This window comes from Pipra filicauda, unplaced genomic scaffold, assembly GCF_003945595.2.
Source record: "Pipra filicauda isolate LSUMZ 115617 unplaced genomic scaffold, ASM394559v2 scaffold8_size5757611_pilon, whole genome shotgun sequence".
In the NCBI taxonomy this organism is placed as follows: Eukaryota; Metazoa; Chordata; class Aves; order Passeriformes; family Pipridae; genus Pipra; species Pipra filicauda.
The window spans coordinates 516,738-539,432 of record NW_024105087.1 but is presented as its reverse complement, the minus strand read 5'-3'; the positions used below and the strand labels follow the sequence as shown (position 1 = coordinate 539,432).

General features: G+C 39.3%; 1 long non-coding RNA gene across 1 annotated transcript; it reads left to right on the top strand.

The window, feature by feature from the left end:
* The first annotated feature begins 7,135 nt into the window (after window positions 1–7,135).
* LOC120325258 lies at window positions 7,136–21,246 on the top strand. Its single transcript, XR_005567171.1, has 4 exons — window positions 7,136–7,208; window positions 7,530–7,693; window positions 20,362–20,491; window positions 21,127–21,246. It is a non-coding gene; the product is annotated as an uncharacterized LOC120325258 (long non-coding RNA).
* The last annotated feature ends 1,449 nt before the right edge of the window (window positions 21,247–22,695 follow it).

Sequence of the window (22,695 nt, the reverse complement as noted above, 5' to 3'; positions counted from 1 at the left end):
TTGAAGTGATAAGCTTGTTCCTTTGCCATGGGAATGGACAATGGATAAAAATCAATTCTCATTTAAGAAGATACAGCAGTTTGCCTTTGCCTTTTCCTGCTGGCTGTATTGATTCCCTGAGCTCTCAGAGACACCATCAATCCTGCTGCAGTCCAGCTTTATTTGAAAAGGAACTATGATGATGGGTACAGTTCCTGAGAAAAGTCTATTCTGTCTCCTCCTTGCTCTTCTGAGAGACAAACCAAGGCCATTTATTTCATCTATGGTGGTGTGCAGAGATTCTCTGGAGGAGCTTGCAGCCTTGTGTCATGAGTGTCACTGCAATGGAAATTTCAGTGCTTGTCACTGCTGGTCTCTTGCTTATCTGGACCAGCAAAAGAAAAAGAAAATTTACTTTGAGGAAGAAACAGAAACCCAACAGCTTTTTCCTGATGGCATTTTAGACAATATTTTCCTAATGGTCCCCTGACTTTTAATTGCTTCGAGGTGGTCAAAGGTTGTAGCATCCTGTCCAAACATTGCTTGTGTATCTGCCCTGTCACATAACAGATTTTTTTATAATAAGAGATTGAATTGTCAGTTAACTCATAGTAATCACCCCATTGGAAATTGTATCTGAAACGTTAATCTCCATGGACACTATGCTAATATAAATGACTGTTCAGGGTAAGGAGAAAGTGGAAAGTCAGGTGTCCATGGCTTCAAACATTCATGCTCTTATAGACCGGTAGGTAGAGTGTTCTCATCCCTTTTTCACAAACAGAAAACCCAAGACCAAGGAACTCTAATGCAGCAGGTTAGTTATGACTCAGCTTTTATTGATTGTGGCAAGGTTGACTGGTGCAAAAGTTCCCTATCTCACACAACTATAAACATTTCTCTAATTGCTTGCTTTGCAATGTAGATGATTTTTATCTGTCCCAATGTAGCTTGGAAGTCACAATAACTGGTTACCACCATCACTAAAACAAAACTATGACTTGGTTTAATGACTTCCATAAAGGCAGTTGGGCACACTGTGATCAGTCTATTTCAAAAGCGTTGCCTTTTTGCTACACAACTTTACATTAACTAGCAGAACAGAAACCCTATCCATAACCAGAGTTCTTATGTGCTTCAATAAGAAAAAAAGTTTCTTTTTTTGGTTTTGTCTGGATATATGTATTTCCCATTCTGCTGTCCCAAGCTGTCTAGACTCTAGCACAAGCAATACTTATTTGTGTTGTCCTTTACCTAGCAATGTATTGTTCCCACAGAAAATCTTCCAGCCCATTAGTACACTTCTAGATAAGACATTAATTAAGGTATCTTAATTAAACTGGGGCTTGAATCAGGTTTGACATCTTTCCAGGAAAGATCAAGGTAGTTTGGATACTCTGAAAGAAAAAGAGCAAGTCATTTGGTCCTGTAACGCAAACAGTGCTAGGCAAACCTGACATCCTCTTCCAAAAAATGCCCTATCATATGGCTTCAAACGTACAATGATAATGCTCCCCTATAGTAAGCAGTGTAGCCTACAATTCTGCCACAGATATGTCTCCTGGAAGGGAAAAGCTGATGGACCAATGAGCTGTGGACATGCCTGCCTTGCTCTTGTGTTTGCCTGAAACACTTCTACCATGACTTACTTGTTTCCACTGATATCTGCACTCAAGGGTCTTTCTTCTCCTTCTACCAACCCTTCATTTCACACCAGTGGGGAGGTCTCGGGAGGAAGCATTAAACCTTTTAGCACCAGCTTATGAAATATGCCATAACCTGTCTTGGGGTGCAAGGTTGATCAGATAGGTCTAGGCTGTCTGTGTTGAACTCTTGTCCTAATTTCTAGACTGAAAAGTTTGCAAACTGAACTGTATTAAGCACCATCTTTAAACCAATCTTTTTCTACACATGAAATAAAGTGTCTCTTTAATTTTCCCACAATTTATGTGGACAACAAGATCTGTAGAGAAAAAAACCCACAAAAATCCACAAACCAAGGAGAAAGTTACATCAGGTGCCTGAAGCACTTGTCATTATGCAGGATTTATTTACAGACACAGCTATAATAAATCACCTATTGCATGCATCTCAACATTCACTTCTGGATTTCAAAACTCAAAACTATTCTGTCATGTCTCTTTTCAGTGAGAATTCCCTGTTCATCTTCCCTGGGCCTTATAAATAGGGACTCTGATATTTGCAATAAATATAGGACTGGTACGAAAAGCTCAATATGTCCTTGCTCAGTGCTAGCAATAAGAAACACTTTTTATGGATAATGAAAATTTCTCTGCTCTCCTGAAGAATTTTCTCCACACTTTCTAATTACTCGTAGACTTTACTTGCAAATGCTCTTATTCTGCACAAATGGATGTATGCTAGGTTGTGGTGGTCACTTTCACCTGCTATTGTGTCAGAATGAGAACAGTTACTCTGTTTTGAGAACATTGGATCTGATTTTCTTTTTTCCGGAGACCAAAAAGACCAAAAGGGTGGGTGACAGTGCAAGGCATTTATAAAACTCATACTCCTATTGCTGGATGCAGGAGAGTCCTGAGACTGTAGGAGCTGTCACTGGCTGACCATAAGAGCTAAGCTTTCAAGCTATTCACAACTGCATCTTAGCTTCTTATTTGAAGGTAGGTGCTAGGCTTCTGTAAAATAGTCGTTAGTCCTTGCAGAATAAACCCAGCTATACAAGGTTCACTGGGCAGGTATTGGCAGTTAGATCTGGTTTTTTACAGCAGTTGAAACACATTAATTATTTAATGAGTTTTGAAGTGCATAAATATGTTTCCTTCCCAATGAAAAATTGATGCTATAAGGCAATGAACAGTTTGTTTCTGCCCAGTCAATAAGCTTTTTAGACATATGAAAATAATGTTAATCCATAAGGGAGCATTAAGGACCAGTAGTGTGCATGAGAGGAAGCCTTTCAATTTCTCTTATTTGAAATTTGCAAAAATATATTTGAAAACTGCTGAAACAAAGAAGTTATCAATCAGATTCAAGAAACGAGCTAAGAAAGTTGGAGCACATTTTGGGGGATGGTTTTTTAAAGATTTCCGTTTTTCATTAACGTCTGTTGCATATGCAGAGCCATGCAGAAATAAGCTTAAAGGTTCTAGGAGCTAACAGTGATAAAGAAAGAGTTCAGGGAGGCTTTACAATGAATAAATAAAAGGAGGTTTTCTGTCACTCAAAAATAAAACTTCCCTGCACTTTCTTCTCCATAAAATTACTCAAAATATACACTCACAGGTGTTTGGGTTTTAATTTTTTGGCAGCAGGAAGCTTCAACTCCTCATTTGCACATGAAGGTCCATGTAAAGTATTGTGCTCTGGCTGTAGTGTTTTGAGAAGTGATTAATTATTCATGTTCTTTACAGTCAGGAGAACACTTTGGTGCAGGCTTAGGGCAGGTGACACATGCAGAGGGAAATCTTGTGTTCCTCCTGCATTTCAGAGTGCACCCCAACACGTGCACATTTGAAGGGAGAACTGTAGTGCTCAGAAGTCTCCCGGCAAGGAGAATTTCACAGGAAATACCACTATATCACCATTTTGCTCTTGTGCTTCCTCAGGTATCTGCTTTTAGCAACAGTTGGACACAACATGCTGTGGGAGGTAGAGATGACCCTGTGTGGCCATTACCATGTCCCAAAACCTTGCTGGAAAGAAGTCTATACATTCAAAAGCAAAGGCAAAACAACGTACTGGTACAAATCACAGATGAATTAAAAAATATTAAGGACTTCAAGCAGCAAATGGTTAGCTTGGAATCCTCAATCAACATTAAGTCAAGTCAAGATCAAATTTAGCAAACAACCCTGAAGCTTCTCCCTGAAAATGATTCATATTTGATACCCCCTTCCTCTACGGACAACATAATGAACACACATTTTAAGATGAACTTTGGTGTGCACTCTCCCTGAGTTTTTGTTGAGTAGCCATGATTCAATACTGAAATTCTGTTCGACTTTCCACCCATACTCTCTATGTAAGCTAAACTTACAGTTTATAAATTGAACATGTGTTCTCTCCATGAGGAGAAAACAAATCAGTCACTTGGGTTTCTATTTACTCTTAGAGGTCCTGACCACAGGGATGGCAAAATCCCACCCTAATTCCACTCTTAGCCAGCTGCCCTAGAAACATTGTCAACTGGAGATGAACTGGGACAAACTTTTACAAAACATATATACTTAATCCAAGACAAGTGGAACTGTAAAAATTTCCAATTTTTCAAAGCATATTATCTTACAATTTAATTATGTCAGGAGCAAATATGCATCAACAACAAAATAGATCTAAGTCTTTCCTTTCAAATAAAAATCCCTACGGAAACTGAAATACCATCACAGAATATTACATCCCTAATTATTACATAAGCTTACTTTTAAAGTCAACAGTGTTGTAATTTTGCTTTCAGTAGAGTAACTTATGTTCTGGTGGAAAAAATGTACTGCCTTGTTTTGTAGTAAATTCATTTTGGGCAAAGATAAGTTTGCTAAGTATAAAATAAGACTTGGTTTGGAAAATGTTATTTTAATTGAATTTTACTGACCTGATGAAAGAAAACTTTCCTATTCCTCATCTGACCAATGCTCAAAGGTCCAGAAATGAAATTGCTATTCTACAAGCAGCAACTCTAAAATAAACCAGTATAAACATTGGCCTTCATACTTTATTCTACTTTGTAAGGATTGCTTTCTAGATGTATAGTAATTAGTTCTGACTTGAATGTCACTGAAAAGTGTGAAATGCTTATTGAGTTTTGAAGAGCTTAACTGCCATTTCTTTAAAAAAACTCAAATCCCCAAGCACTTTTAGGATGATGCTGATTTAAATCTACACAGCTGTTTGTGCACTCACCCCAGTGGAATGGAGAAGAGAATCAGAAGGGTAAAAGTGCAAAAAACTCCTGTGTTGAGATAGACAGTTTAAAAAGTAAAGTAAAAGCCGTGGGCACAAATAAAATAAAACAAGGAATTCATTCTCCGCTTCCCATGAGCAGGCAGGTGCTCAGCCATCTCCAGGAAAGCTGGGTTCCATCATGCATAACAGTTACTTGGGAAGACAAATGCTGTCACTTCATCTTCTTCATCACTTCATCTTCTCAGCTTTTATTACTGAGCATGACATCATATGGTGTGGAATTATCCCTTTGGTCAGTCAGGGTCCACTGTCACAGCTGTGTCGCCTCCCAACTCCTTGTTCACCTCCATCCTGCTCGCTGGTGGGGCAGTGGGAGGAGCAGTAAAGGCCTTGCTGGTGTGTAACCACTGCAAAACAACAAAAAAAAGTGTTAGTTTAATGGTGTGGTTTGATTCCAGCAAACAATGCTGTCTCACTGCTCTCCTGTGCTGTCTTTCTGCATTTTATTACCTTGACTGTGAACTCCAGAGGGAGGGTTTGCATTTTTTTCTTTTTTTTCCTGTTTGTTCTATTATAGTTATTGAGAAGAACCCCTATATGTTGCTTGATATTATTGCAATTGATGAAGATTAATTAGGGTGACCTGTGAAAGTGACTTTTCACTTAATAGCTCTGTTTTATTAAGTGATGATAAGAAAGAAAACCTATAGTTACACTTCTTCAAGCTTGTTCTCTGTTTATTTTTTTAAAATAAAAGTCCTATTTTTTTGGGAAAGGTTTTGGATAACCATGGGTAAAATAAAAGCCAGAAAAATGTCTCACATGAAAGTTCCTGTGGCCTTATTGCCAGAACTTAAATACCTGGGTTCTCTGTTTCATATTAAAATAATTCTTGGTATATCTCACTCCGCAAAACAAAATAAAAGAGACTTTTAAGCCACAGGTGGTGAGTACAGGTGAAGCTATCCCATCCCAAAGGAGGCACTACAATATAGCTCGACATGCTCCAACAGAAGAAGGCACTATTGTTCCAATTCTTCACCTGTCCATTCAGCTGAGTCAGTGCCTCATACGGTCAAATTCACTTCCACAATGGAAACAGGAGCTACTATTGGCAATTTGTTCTTTGCCATTTCAGCCTTGTGACTTGTCAAAGAGGTTAACAGTGGACTTTGTCAGACAGAGTGGTAAGGGGTAACCAGTGGTAAGTTTTCTGAAAATAAGAGGACCTTTTAATTACCTTTAAAGAAAATAAGGCTGAACTCTAAACACCACATATATATATTCTTCATTTTCAGCACAGCAGTTCTGCTGGAGATTATAGGAAATCCAGATACACTGACAGTGATGTTGCTCCTATGCTTTTTTCAAAAACGTCTAGATGTTCTACACAAGGAAGAAAATTTATGCTAAGAAAAATGTTCCAACAAATCCAAATTCTCCACAAAGGATATCAGAGTTTCAACAAACTTCTCAATTTTCCTTGAGGAAAAGCAAACGAAAAAAAAAAGTAATTTCACGTCAACCCAACCCAAACAAAAATTACTTCTGTACACCAGATGGTTAATTAATTATATGATTAACTTCACTATATAATTCTCTGTTTTAACACACAACCTCCTGGAAACAGTTCAACATGACCACTAAATTGTAGTGACAAATGGGAGACTCAAAGTTGAGCTATCAGAGGATTTGGGACTAGACCCCCTTCAGTGAAACAGCCTTACCATCCACTGAAAAATGGAAAATAAGGCATTGCTTTGAGAAATCAGAGGCTGTCAGATCTTGTGCTGCTCCATAGCAAGGCATAACATAGTATTTGATGTACTATTCTGAATACAATGTGAATAGAGAGAAAATGAATTTAAACAGTTGTACAAAGAGGTGTGGGCCAAGAAGGTCAGCTCTGTGCCTCTGGGCAGTGAGCAGCCACCTTGTTTTCAGTGACTTGTTTCACATGGGTCTCATTTCTATGACAAGGAAAGTCCCTCTTGAACAGCAGGATGTTGTGATCCTGTCTGCTTTGACTGATGACTCTCCAGTTTGAAACTACTGATCTGCCCATAATGCGGCTCTGACAGTGCAGGGAGGTGACATGTGGGGGTCACCACTGTGAAGTCAGTGTTAGACTTTGGCATCAATGTTACTCAAAGTAAGCAAAAGCAGGACTGACAAGTAGGAGTTATGGCCATAACTGCGTTCCATATCCATGACACAAAATTTGGTGGCATTCAGCAGCTCAGTGACATCAGGACCACACTGACTGCTTACTCATGTGAAACTGTGCTAAAGTAAAACTTTTAAAATCACAACCAGGACAGTTGAACCAGAGATATTCTTGTTCCTAGGTATGTAACCCTGCAAATGAGCCTGTCTCTCCACTGTCAGCAGCGTTCATCAACCCTGGAAAATTATCACATTGGTGATAATCTTTTGGGCTGACTGCTGTCCTGTGCAGGATTCTTATGTCAGACCACTGGTAACCAGGTAATTCTTGAAAAAAGAAGTACAATGAACTTCAGACAGTATAGCTCCTACAAAATTTTCTACAGCTCTTCTGCAACTTAGCTATGCTTGCCTTGGTTTTATGTAGTGGTTATTCAGTTACTTTTTGAAAGGCAGTGGACATAGAGGTGCACCAATTGCTATTTATTCTTTTATGTGTTTAGGAGCACTTTTTTCTTCAGAGTGGTGCCGTGACACTCACAGGATAGGGGAAGGAAAAATCTTTTAACAAGGATGACCTTCAGACAGCCTTAGTTCTGAATGTGCTCCAGTCACGGCAGCCTTTCACCACACTCCTCTGGAATTTCCATATTAATCCACACGAAAGGTGAGAACATGAATACGCTTAATGCTTTCCTGACTGCTTTGCAATAGCACCTAAAGATCCAAGAACTTCCTGGCTGCAAGATAAGAGGAGATAATGTCTCCTTTTTAGCACTATTTCACCAGAAATACAGATTGGAAAAGACCTCCTGAATTGCTTTTGTGACTTTCCGAATCCCACAGAGAGATTGTATTTTAAAAAATGCTTTAAAAGCTTTTTTTTCCCCACAACTGCTTCTTCTGAAGGATGGTGAACAGCTAGAAACAATGCAGGATCTTTGTGATATGAGTTGCATGACTGTCTGACAGCAGAATTTTCTCAAGGAAGGACTCAACAATTTATGCAGTTGAAATCCCCAACTTCTATGCTAATGACAAAGGGTAGCCAATTTAATTAGCCACAGCCTTGAGGTGCATAATTCATTATCAATTTTACTCATATAAATATCCTGGATGTAAAAGAGGTTGGAACACACATGTCTAATCAGGAAAGCAGCTCTGTAAGTCTGATTGTTTTCCTTGCTCTTTAACTGATGGCAAGGGAAAAACCCCAACAAAACAACCAAAAACACCCCACCCAAACCCAAAATAACCCAAAAACCCCCCACTCAACAAACCCAAGACAATATATTTGATTAGTATAGTGGAAAAATATGCCCAAAGAAGTAATTAGAAAACACTTCCCTGAATCTTTGAAATTTCTTCTGGCTTCACATGCAAATACTCTTCCCTTCTAACACAATTTTGTCATGCAGCATCGTGGCAGTGACAAGAGTTAGTCACAGAAATGTAGAAAAGCAAGGACTTCAGGAGGTCACATAGACTGTCCTCTTGAATCCACTACACAATTAACTGTATCTGGATTCACTAAAATGTTTCTTAAAAATCCATTTTAGAGAGTCCTGTCACCAGATACTCCACCACATCTCTGCCTATCAGCCACCGTGATCAGGATGAAGATTTTTCCAAATATTTAGTGTCATCTCATGTGCTCTAAATTAAGTTAATTGCTATTTATTTTGACTTTGAGAAGCAGAACTGATTAGGAAGTCACATTTTCACTCTGCAGGGAATTTCAGCCTCCAAATGATATTGTTATCCCAAGCCAGAGAAAGAAGCCAAAATGACATTTTTTTCCTCAAAGTTAAAATGTTTAACCTTGGATTAAGATGACCAAAATGTTTTTGAGAATGTCAAACTCTTTGTCTAATTATCCTTTCATAATCATCTGCATGAAATAGTTCAAAGAAAATGTTTTAGCATTAGCAGAAGGTTACATGAAATCTGAAATTATGTGCTTTGTATTTCTGGCTGAAATTGCTAATGAAACTTTCATATTCATGTGGCTTGATTGTTTTTAAGATAAATTACGTTCTCCATTGGAAGATTTTCCCAAGTCATTGATAGATTGCAGCCAACAGATTGCTTGTGGTTTTTTTGGGTTTGTTTGTTTGGTTGGCTTTGTTTTGTTTTGTTGTGGTTTTTGGTTGTTTTTTTTTTTTTGTTTTGGTTTTTTGTTTTTGTTTTGTTTTGTTTTTTTTTTTTGTAAGGACAGTGACTGTGGCTAAATAGCTTTTTTTAAATTTTCATTTTATCTACAATGAAAAATTGTGTTAAAATATTTCATGAAAACCAACAAAGACTAATATTTTATGAGATTCTACTGAAGTTATTTTACTATTATCACCAATCTCCAAAACCTTAGCTTCAGAATAAATCTAGACATATGGGTATGAAACTGCTAGAGCTGAGACAGGGGCTTTGCACCAGAGACCTATAACACCATTGAAGTCATTGATGTTGCATTCTTTGCTGAGCTGCTTGAATTAAACATTGCTAGGGAGGGGAACAGCAGATCTACTTTCTTTCCTTTGAATTCTGAGCTGAAAACTCCTTGCACCTTATGAGCATGTCTATCACTACACATAGTGCATCGTTACTGGTGAGAGATAGGGCATAGCCCCAGGAATGTGTGTAGAGATCAGGAGAAACCTCTGGAAAATAAACTTATGGAAAAGGCAAAACGCCTTCTAGTTCAATGCAGTGGATTGACAGAAACAGCTTGTAGTGTGTGAAACAAAAAACCCACCTGTTTTTAGGCTGTGTTTCCAATGACAAAGCTAAGAATTATGTGCAGCGTGATTTAACAGGCTCTGATCTCACAAACTTCAACCTTGGACTCCTGCACTCCCAATCAACCCACATTACTAAGTCCAGATTGCTGCTCCTCTTTTACCACATAGGACACTTGATCTAGATGCAGACAGAAATAAAGCCCTGTTGCTCTGCTGCTCTTTGCTGAACCTGCATTTCCCACTCCTGCCTGATCTAAAGCTGATTTATTACCTCTAGAACTGACAACAACCTATTTGTCACTGAAACAATATCAGCATAACAAGAGAGGAATGGAGCAACAGATGTTTATCCCAGACCAGGATCTCAAACATCTAAGGAGACTAAATGGCTTCTTCTGTTCAAATAATGAGCTTGCACAAAGCCTCTAGGCAAAATACAAATGCCAGCCTGACAGCTTCACAGTTCAGAAACGCACACCGGTGTTTACTGTCCCTGCTAAATCAAGCCCTCTCTACATCTCACCCAAATTTCCACAGACTTCTGGTGAAATCTTCCTCTGTAAAGGCTATGTTGTACCACAACACATCACTGTTGGTCCAAGTGAGACGCAGTACAACTGTTTCATATTTTGACAACAAACCCCCAAATTATCTCTTTTCCTAAAGCTCAGGAAGATTTTTTTGGCTCCATCACACACTCTGTGAGCTGTCATGTATTGCATCTTCTTACACCTTCTTCTTCAAACTGCTTTTGGAAGCATTACTGTTTAATGCCAGCAAAATATGTGTTATTTGCTACTGTTACCAAAGCTTCCTTTGCAACATCTGCTCTCTAATTAGGAGGGCTGTGATAGTAGAAATGAACACACAATGTTTTAGCACAGTAAATAATTTGTTAATGCATAGGAGGTGTCAGTACTCTTCCCAGCTAACAAAACAGCTGTCACCCAAGTTTCAGCAGATTCGAGTTACAGCCAGGGCTGTGAAACCTGCTGTCATTTAGCAATAAGAGCTAGTTTCTGGACACTAGTTTCTGTTGGGACTCACCATTCAACATTACTAAAAAGAGGAAAGATCCCAACTTACTGTCAGACAAAGTATTTCAGAGGAGCCTTTATAACAGCGGTGAAACAACTAAGCACCTCACTGCACTGATTTCCAGTGGCAGAATCTCAAAAGTGTCTATAAAATGGTCTAATTTGACTGGCTTTAATCCATGATTCTTGTTATCTTAGGCTGAGTGAGGATTTTATTCAAAATAACCAGAATACAGTTGCTTAAAATAAGATTTCTTTTTTTCTTTTTTTTTTTTTCAGGACAGTTTTCCTTTTCTATATTACAGTTCAAATAGTGTGTGACCATTTAAGATACACTTAGTGCATCTGTACGGTCATTTTTCACATATGTAGAGGGGCTCATTTCTTCTTTCAGGGTAGTACTAAATTTTGTGTGAAATGAAATACTAAGCTATTGTTCTGGCCTTGTGTTCTTTTCATGCACTATATTCATTGTGATAGGTAGTGACACATAAAATGTCCTCCAAAGATAGACAATTTCGTCCTCTACTTAGAATTCTCCCTATTAATTTAATTGATTGAGAATTTATACTGCTTGTGAAAAATCTATTTTCCAAGTTGATATGTTCTTTACATTAAATCCACGACAAAAGGGCATGCAAATTATAAAATCTCTCTCTTCTCTTCATGTTGATTTTATTTTTTCCCCTTAGTTTTAATTTTACACTAATGTGGGATGTTATTTTTCATTTGACATGCCTGAATTTTGTCTACTCAGGCCTTTTATCAGAATAGACAACACCTGATGTTTTCTCAACGACTAGGATGTTTGAGTACTGTCATTATGTGACATTTCTCTTAAGAGAAATCCGTTTCTAACCTATTGTCTCAGAAGTTACATTTTAACTGGAGAATGGGTATTTAGATTAAAAAGGTGGCCTCTTCATCCAAAAAATCAGAAATATCCTCAAACTCAATTCTAAATGTATTTGCACATATATATGTGTATAAAGGTGTATATACACACATATACATGTATACATATATATACACATTTATGTATATATATGTGTATATATGTAAGTCAATCTTGAGATTTTTAAAAATGTTTTTAACAGGCAAAACCACAAGTATACACACACCTTCATAAGTTTTTAAGGTAAAAGAAAATGTGTGTTTCCAAACTGAAATCTGAAGGACCAATACTTGACAAGACAGAGAAAAAAAAATTTAGCAAAACCTGAAAAGCAAATGGATCGTAATGACCTATTCTTGGACTTCATTACTATAAATCTCCTTAAAATTTGGGAATGGATTTTGATAATGTATAATGATGTCTGACTGCTGAAATGTCACTGACTTAAAGATTTCTGGTGGAAGACATTCAGGAGTTTGGGAATGATAACTCTTGAAAAGCCTCAGTGCCCATGCTGTCAAGACACCATATCACAAGCTGAATTGAAGGCAAAATTGCTTATTTGGAGTATTAATATCCATTGGTTATAGCAGGGTAATTGTTTAAGGTATTCCCCCATACATACACTCACACAAAAATTAATTATATCTAGCCTACAAATTCTGCTTTAAAGAGTTTAACAGCTGTTTTTCTCAGGACCTTAAACTTCTTAAATTTTTGATCCTCTAGCTTAACAACTAAAGTGTCTTCCACGGATTTACTTTGAAAAAAGTAAATCTAATGTGCTCTAATATCACTGACAAATGTTTATTTACCATAGACTGTAGGTGCTGTTCACTTATCTTCTCTGTGTAAGTAATTTTCCATAAAATTCAGCCTGTGAAAGTCCAGGGAAAAAACAGCTTTTATCTTAACTAAAAGCTTTTTTTTAACTTCTTATACTGTCAACAATGGAAAAGAAAAATGTTCTGCAACCTGTACGTCACTATTCTCCCTCCAACTTCTGTAATTTGATGTATTTTTTCCTTGTATCTTTTATATGGTCATAAGGTTAATTACAATATACACCTTATTCACATCCCTAGTCAGAAGCTATTTTGCATAGGATTTAATGACTATGGGATATATTATTTCATTTAAAAGTGCTCTGTATGCTGCCAATGATCTCTGAGTATCATAACAGCAAAGGACTTCTGCTACTGCTGTGGAGGAAATAAACAGCCTTATGCCTTCTGGTATCTTGTGCCCAATTAGATCTGCCAAGCTAATATAACACACTGAGCCAAGCTTCTCACAACTGTGTGTTTCCATCTTTCCTGAATTGTAGGACTATACACTGATTCATTTACCTCCCCAACATACTCCATTAATGTGGCCTTAGGCCACCCTTCGGTTCTCCCCCCTAATTTCTACTTATCAAAGTCTTCCCAGCCATTGACGGAAGCACGTTGTCCCAGTGAAGGAGGCATGGAAAAGAGAGGCCCAGCAGTACCCAACGACTCACACATGTTGGAAATGGCTGCACTGGATCCTGAAACAGCCAAAGAAGGTAGTAAAGTCCATGCTCCTGACAGCTACTACTGTTTTATTGCCATAGGTAGTCATCTGCTTTGCTTGCCTAAACCCCACAGTAGGATACTGAGAAATTTTGACAGTATGAATAGGAAGGAAACAGGAGAACTCTGTGTTCCAGCTGCTAGATCTTATGGCAAATCAGACATCTGCTTTCAGTTCATTTGCAGTATGATGAAATGTGTACTATTCATTTCCAGTATGATGCAATGTGCATCACTCTACTACTTGATGAAGAGTCCTGGCTGTCCAGACAAGACCTTTTGGATCAGCAGTATCTGAATCCTGAGGCTGACTGCTTCCCACAGGCGATTGTGCTGATTGCCAAGACATACATTGCTTTCAACAGAGAAGCTCCCCAGGCCTGTGGCCCACTTGCACAGGCAGAAATGTCCACCACTCATCCTTCCCACCACAGAGTCTGTAGTTGTAGGCAAAAAAAAAGGGCAGTATAAAGGGAGAGTTCTGGGCATTCCTCTCCTAGCCCTATCTGTTTTTCTGCCCTGATAGATCCCATCATTCCTTACACTCCCTAAAAATTTCAGCCATTTAGGACTCCTCAAGAGGCATAGTTTCCTCTTCCTCCTTTTAGAATCTGACTTTTCTAGCATTTTGGTTATTTTGTCAGTGAAAACTAAACTCATTTCCGCTTCCTCTCTGGGTAGTATTTCAATGCCCTTCTTTCTCCACTGTCCTCATCCTTCTATTGCAAGCCTTCCTGCCTCAGTATCCCCTTTCTAATATGACGCACAAAGGTAGTTTTGCATATTGGGAACACAAAGAATCTCATTCTGCTTGTATGCCACTGGGATATATTTACTCTCTGTATGTAATTAAATATACTAAGTATCTGCTGATATTCAAATTCATAGAACCATGGAGACCTTTTAAGCAGAACCTTGGCAATATTTCAACAGACCTTTTTTGGGGGGGAGAGGGGGGGTGGGCAGTGAAGGGAGAGGGGTGGGGAGAGAAGAGGATTGTTCTAATTTTCTCCACTGAGTTATAGCCTACATTTCCAGTAAGTGCCTACTCCCAAGCCAAAATAGTAAAATCTGATAGTTGTGGATCTTTAATAAGGGGGTCTGCAGCTGGTGTTTTCTTACGCTCTCACATACTTAAATTTGACATGTCTAGAGGCAAGAGATTTCTGGGGAAGATAGTGCTAGACTGTTGTGAAATTGGATAAACACCCAAAATTCCTGACTCTGGTCACAGAGATACTGAAGGTGGTAAACAAGGATAATCTTAAACTGTGCCAGGGGAGGTTAAGGTTAGAGATAAGAACGAAATTCTCTACAGAGAGAGTGATCAGCCATTGGAATGGGCTGCCCAGGGAGATGGAGGAGTCATCATCCCCCTGAGGTGTTTAAGAAGAGACTAGATGTGGTACTTAGTGCCATTGTCTAATTGAAAAGGTGGTGTTGGGCCATGGGTTGGACTTGATGATCTCAGAGGTCTTTTCCAACCTGGTTGATTCTGCAATTCTGTGATTCTGTGATATTAAGATGAGCAGCAGCTTCTGCTTCCCTATTTAAGAAGAGCGTGGGTTGTTCCTTTCATAATGGGTGCCAAAACTGGCCAAGCAAGGGCCTGAACCCATGTTCAACCCTGGTCATGCTATTATGTGCAAGTGCTAGCACTGGATTTGGAAAGAAAAGAAAACTCTTGCCCACTGTTGTGCCTTGAGTGCAGCCAACACAGCCTTCCACTCTAATGGCTTAACACTTCTGCATTTGCTGTGGACACTTTGAACCCAGAGTAGCAGTGCTCAGGTCTAACCAGTGAGGTTACATCTTCTCCTAGGCCCATACCTGACCTTCAGTAGAGATAGTTCCTCCCCCTGCTCTGTCAGCATAGAACACAGAGCTTGCAGAGAGGGCCAATATCTTCCTGTCGCACTTCTTGCTATTGCTTTTCCCCCAGCACTGCTGAATCTCTGTAGATAAGAATCAGACCTTTTGCTTTTAACTTTTTTAACAAAGAAGACAGATTAAATCTTTTAGGGGAAGGAGCTGCCTGGGACCTGTTTGATCTTCTGTCTGCATTCACAGTTTTTTCTGTTTTTCCAAGCAGTCAAGGAACTGTTCCAATATTTTTTAATAAGGCTGGGAAGAATCCTTTTGTGTGTCTCTTATGATCATCTGATATTTTACTGCCATATTTTTAGTGATGAACAGGCCTGTTGAGAGCATGGATTATTTTCTTACAAAATCACTATAAAGGGAGGTCCTAGGTAAAGAGATTTTCATGCATGAGGAATTGTAAATTCATTCATTGCACTTTTATAGGAAGATGAAAGGATTGATTGCCACAAAATATTTCCCTGGCTTTTACATGGAACTGTATTTACAAACAGGTGCAGTTGTGTCTACAACAGTTATTACAAATTCTATCTGGAGCTTTTATAGACAACTGGAACCAAATTTGAATGCCGAATAGTAACATGACAAAGACAGATGTTGGCTTTATCTCCAAAATCATCTATATGAAAAAAATCTATGTCTTGAAACCAGATCAGCCCTGCCCCTGGACATAAGGCATGCTGAAGTTTGAGGTATTACAAATCTTCAGCTGAATTGAGTAATGGGACTACATCACTAGTTCTTCTCTCGCTGTTAGGAATTTGATACAAGCAGAAGGTATGCTGTCATGATTGCCATCTGACAAAGGACATGTCACAGACAGCGAAGAATTAGCCCATCAATGAAATGCCACTGCAATTTTCTTTTCTATCACTCTTTCTCTCTTTTTTGGCAAAGATCAAAACCCAAAAAGCATGGATTGGGACATGTCAAATGGGGGTAGGTAGTGAAGGAGATAGGTTATAAAACTAAATATCACACTTCCTTCATTAATCTAAAACTTCTGCAATGTTTGAAGACGCTTAAGCATTAAGTACAAGAATTTAAAATTAACAGACCATTTATATCTTTACACGTTTAGGGCAGGATTTAAGTCACTAAATTTGAGGGTTTCTCAGAAATACAGATTGTACAGATCAAGACCTCAACTAATAATTAAAACCAGACAGCAACATAGAATTTACCATTCTCTGGATTTCTCTGCTTAACATAGAGGCAGTTTAGACAACCATTTTAGACCTTGTGCATAAGTTACAGAAGACTAAAATTGACAGTGGTGAGTTCCCCTGTTACCTTGTAACCCAGTCTTGGACACACAGAATTGAAGAATTTGAATAAGGGGAAGGGTTAGCTGTTCTCTGTCCCTAGCATGTGATGTGTGCATTGACTTTAGGGTTTCTTTGGGGGAATCATTAAATGGCTTGAGTTGGAAGGAGCCTTAAAGATCATCTCATTCCAACCCAATGCAACAGGCAGGGACACCTTCCACTAGACCAGGTTGTTCAGAGCTTCATCCAACCTGGCCTCAAACACTTCCAGGGATGTGGCAACCACAACTTCTCTGGGCAACCTGTTCCAGTATCTCACCACCCTCACAGTAAAGAATTTCTTCCTAATATCTCAGGTAAACCTGCCCTCTATCAGTTTGAAGACATTCCTCCTTGTCCTGTCATTATGTGCTCTTGTAAATAGTCTTTCTCCATCTTTCTTGTAGGCTCCTATCAGATACTGGAAGGCTGCAATTAGGTCATTGTAAAGCCTTTTCTTCTCCAGGCTGTACAATTCCAAGTCTCTTGGCCTTTCCACATAGAAGTGGTGGTCCATCCCAGTAAGTGACTTGGTGTCCCTTCTCTGGACTCACTCCAACACATTGATGTCCTTCCTGTGCTGAAGATCCTAGAGCTGGATGCAGCACTACAGGTAGGGTCTTGGTAGAGAGGAATAGAGGGGCAGAATTCCATTTCTCGGTCTGCTGGCCATGCTGCTTTGGATGCAGTTTGGGATACAACTGTTTTTCTGGGCTACAAGTGCCCATTGCCAGGTCATTGCCAGCCTCTCATCCACCAGTGCCCCCAAATTCCCCAAATTCCCAATTCCCAAGTCAGGGCTGCTCTAAATCTGTTCATCATCCAGCCTGGACTGATATCAGGGATTGCCCTGATCCACGTGATCTTGGAGGTGATGTTGTTAAACCTCATGATATTCCCATGGGCCCATCTCTTGATCTAGTCCAGGTCCCTCTGGATTGCATCCCATCCTTCAGATGTGTCAACAGCAACACTCAGCTTGGTGTCATCTGCAAATTTCCTGAGGGCGCACTTGATCCCTTTGTCTACATCATTAATGAAGATATTAAATAACACTGGTCCCAATACAGACCCCTGAGGGACACCACTTGTCACTGATGTCTGTCAGGACTCTGAGACATCGACCACCACTACCCCCTGTATGGGGTCATCCAACCTCTTTCTTATCCATCTAAAAGTCCACCCATCAAATCCATCTCTCTCCAATTCAGAGAGATGTTGTGGGGGATCGTGTCAAAGACTTTACAAAAGTCCAGATCAATGACATCTGTAATTCTTTCCTTGCTCACTGGTGTAGTCACTCCATCATAGGAGGCCACCCAGTTGGTCAGGCAGGATTTGTCCTTGGTGAAGCTGTGCTGACTGTCACAAATTCCCTCCCTGTCCTTCACGTGCCTTAGCACAGCTTTTAGGAGGAGCTGTTCCATGATCTTCCCAGGCACAGAGGTGAGGCTGACAGGTAAGTGGTTCCAGGGCTCCTTCTTTCTTCCCTTTTAAAAAATGAGTACAGTGTTTCTCTTTGTCCAGTCACCTGGGAATTCACCTGACTGCCATGACTTCTAAATATCCTGGAGAGAGGCTTGGCAACTCAAAGAGACAGAATGTTTGACCCCAGATTTCCCTGTTAGAATTACCCTGGCTGCAATAATGTTGGCATTGTCAGCTTGTGTTCATGGCAGAATGGCCATGTTTGCTAGGAGTGGTAGCAAACCACTCATATCACCTGTACTTTGTGCTGAGTTTCAGAATCCCAGCTTCTGATGGCAAAACACAGTTTTGAACATCAGGTACCGAGCTGTGATATATTTCTGTCACCAGTACCAAAGGCTCGCTGCAACTATAAGAAGCCACTTCCTACTAATAGAACACTGCCACACTGAGTCTTGTTCCACTATAACAAGCCAAAGTAAAGTCTGTCAGAGCAATACTGGGAAGTGCCAAGAAAGCAGCAGTGCTGCAGTTCGGAATAATATCCCTAGGTGTTAAGATATGCCAAGGTCTTTGAAGTTTATCTGCTGTCAAAAAATGTTAATGGAGCAGAAAAGACAATTTGCAGGGAGATTACTTGTGAGGTAAAAGGGTGAGCTGAACACTAACTTAAATTCCTGAGTCATAAAAAAAAGGAAGTATCATGCAGCTGACAAAGTAAGTATCAGCTGTGTGTGTTTACTGCTGAAAGGCAGTCCTCACTGAAGGGGTATTTCCACTCCATCAAACTTCAAAAGTGTAAAAATGAGTTTTATAGGTCTATGCTAGCTGTATATTCTCCCTTTATATTCAATTGGAGATACAGGAACCTCGTGGGTGAGGTGTCTCAACCATTTTAGATACTTGTTTTGCAATCTGATGAGCCTGGAGATGCTTGCGCCTCCCTATAGGGAGTCTGCACAATTATCATATGGTTAGATAACTATAAGTGAGATGTCTAAAGCTCAGTGAAATTAATCTTATCTATGTTTCTAAGTAGATATCTAACATCTGACCAGTTCTCTACCAAGGGAGCACTGCTGATGTGCTTACTTAACATATGGGGAAAATTTTTATTCTCAAAGAGAGGGAAGAAGTTAGCACACAGAGCATGAAATGATTTGTATTATTCTTTAAATGAAAGAAATAATCCAGTCTTTAAAAAATGAGAGTGAAAGGGTGTACAAAATGTTTTTGATCCACCCTATTGTCCAAAGGCAAGAACAACTTGACTTAATTCAAATCCAACAGATATTTATATTTCTTGTTCATAAAAATCCTGAATCCACTGCTTCCACAGGCAATTGTTTCCAGCACTTTACAATCTCCATCAGCTCTATATATTATATTTTGAACTGGGAGGCCTCACATCGTGCATTTGCCTTCTTCTATTCTCAAGTCTACTGCTGTCTGGCTTTAGCAATCAAAAAAAGGTGTTTGGTATTCTCCAGTGAATACAGTCTACAACAATTTGCTTTCAATACTGTGCCAGCAGTGACATCAGCATCCTGGTAATTGGAATCCTCTTAGCACTAGAGGATTGCACTAAGACCTGACAGTACTGTAAATATTGCCAAAGAAATATTGAACAGCTTTCTTCGTCAAAGAAAGGTGAAGCAGAAGCAAAGTGGTCGTGCATAGGAATCTAAACATGCAATACACAAAGAGATGTACAAACTCAAAGTGGTTACAGTCCCAGTCACTAAGTTCTGGACTGGGGCATGTTGTCAGAAGGTGTAATCAAATATTACAGATGAACTTCCCTAACCAGTAACAGTACATGAGGATGAAGAGATCTCTGAAACAGTCTAAGGGATTCTAAGGGCCAGTCTATAATGAAAGACACTTCTGCGAGGCAAATATTAAAGAGTACACACTTTGGATCCTGTCCTTAATTTAGCAGATTTTTGTCAGGCTGCTCTCACTAGCTAAAAATGTGGACCAAAGAGAAGTATTTGAATACAACAATCCAGTGCAACAGCTTTTTGTGGAATAGCCAGTTTTCATTTAGTGATAATGTTCCACCACCCCTGGATTCTGAACTCAAAAATAATACACATCTGTTTTGACATCTGCTGTAATGTTCATCTGCCAAAATAGAAGCAGAACTTTGTATTTCAAGAACTAAAAATGAATCCAGCCCAAAGTGTACAGTGGCTGGAACTGGCACATCACCCTGCACAGAACAAAAATGCTGAAGGATAAATGGCTTATTTTCACCCCCTCATTTCACTTAATACTCTGCACAGAGTTAAGCCACCAATATCATCCTACAACTTCAGGCAGCAACCCAATCCTGGATCTTCAACAGCTTGGCTTATGACATGAGCCACAAAAGAATGCCAAGTGTTTAACCATGAATGTCCTTCAGTGTAGATGGAGACATCCACAATGTTGCCATTAACGCTGTCAGGATTCAGCAGGCTGACGTGACAATTCTACATCTCCTCACAGATTGCGGTATAACAGCAGAAATCCAGCAAGGCACATTGCAATCATCTTGCATGGCCTTTTCCAGATGCACATATGGCCCCCACTTCCTATCTATGCCCTGCCATAATCATAAAACACTGTGGATTGGAAGGTAAGTATAAAGGTCATCCAGTACAACCATCTTACAATGCATAAGGACAGCTTCAAAAAGTGAAACTGTATAATGTCATGTTGTGCAAAGCAAAAAAATGTTTAATAATCTCCCTTGCCACATGCAGATCAAAAGACTAAGTGACATGGTTACTGTCCTAGAATGAGCCTGTGGTACAGCACAGAACTCAACATGAATATTTCAAAATTTGAACAAGAAAGCTGTCTACCATTAGAGATGGGAAAATATGGTTCCCAATGAAGTACTAGGAGACACTCAGCTGTGAGGGTTATAGACTCCAACCTTTTACAAGTCTTACAGACTCTTATAGACTTACAAGTCTTATAGACTCTACCTTTTACAAGTTGCTGCCTCCTCATGATGTTCCTTGCCCTCATCAAAGCGTATGGAAACCATGAGGTCAAGTGGATCAGTCCTCCGACCAGCTGGCAAATTTGTGAGGGAGGCTGTTTTCCCATGTGTTGTAAAGAATGAGAGTGTTGGAATTCAACAGCTTTTCAGGAAGAAAAGCACATTGAATGGCACTGATGGCAAGTTTAGGGAGTGCCTGGCCATCACAATTTTATTCTTATCCTCTAATATTCTCCCTTTCCACTATATGATTTTCTCTCCAGCTTATTTTGACAAGAAATCATCAGTGCAAGCACCATAGAAGATATTTTGGGGAAGAACCTTTCTTGAGCACTACTTCAAACAATGATGTGGAACAACATATTAGTATTTTTCAAGTATAATTCTACCACTATCCCCTGTCTATTTTTCAATAACTTTCTGATTTTGATTTGTAATTTTCATGTCTGTGCTTTTCCTGTACAGTTCCCCTCCCTTTTCAAAGGAAAGAGAGAAGACATAGAAAAGAAAAAGGGAAGGAGTTTTGCATATTAAAATAATGCAGCCAAAATTTTTCACAGAACAATCCAGGGACGTTTATTTCACTGACCTTGAGCATTGTTGATGGTACTGTTATTTACCACCTGTACTTTGCTACCCTTAAACAGATGGATCAAGCCTGTGCCTCCTTGCTTTATGCATCACCTCTAGGCATTTTTTCAGTAAGCTGTTTGTCTAGATGATAGCAAGGAGAAATCAAAGCCTGGTTAACAGCAAAATGCTCACTAACTTGTGTAGATTTTGTATCCAGGGCTGTTCTTTTACTGATCAAATTGCAAATAAGTAAGAAGAACAATTTTCTTGTACCTTATACTGTAAGACTATTGTAAGGAGTGTTGCTGAGAGGAAACTATCCTTGTGGCAATGCTCTTTCAATGGACTCCAGCCCAGCTGGGAGTCAGGAAACATGTACTGAACAGAACACTCTCTTCTTGACGCTCAGTACAACAAAAAGGAAAGCAGTCAGAGATAATTGCTTTTTCCCTTCACTCAACACCCATTTACATGTTTATGTTCCCCTTAGTAGTTCACATATCCACTGCAGCTCCACACTTCTCTCTGTGGTTGTCTTATTGAGAGCAGAACACTCAGTTCAACTCAAAAATGAATACATGAGAGTTATACGTTCAAATATGGACTCTGTACCTAACAGGATCCCAATCTTTTTCATGGGAATAACTTCTTGAACACTGCAATTCTTTGAGGATCAGTCCCTGCCTAAACGAACTCAAAGTCCAAGTTTGGACATGAAGTTATCCTTGTTCCAAAACATGTTTGGATTTTATAGCTTCCCGATTCAGTTTTTGGTTAAAAAAGCCAAACCAAAACAAAAAAGCTCTTAAACCTTTTTCTGCCTCTTTGTGCCATGATTCTGCATCCATATCTATGTAAAGAACAGCATTTGTAAGACTGCAAATAATGAACTTCTGAAGGGTTTTTTTCCCACTTGGACAGATGCCTTCAGGCAAAATCAGACCAATGTGTGCATATTTTAGCATATCAATTTGCTTTATAAAATATGCATGTCATAATTTGTGAGAGGAGTTTTTCAAAGTGCTGAAAAAGAAAAAAACTAATGCTGAGTCAGAAAGGAAACAAGCTGCAATAGGAACTTCTTATAGAATCATAGATTTGGAAGGGACCCACAAGATTTATCAAAGTCCAGCTCCTGGCCCAGTACAGGACAGTTCTGAGAATCAAACCATGTGCCTGAGAATATTGTCCAAACACTTCTTGAACTCTGTCAGGCTTGGTGCTGTGACCACTTCCCTGGGAAATTTCTTCCAGTGCCA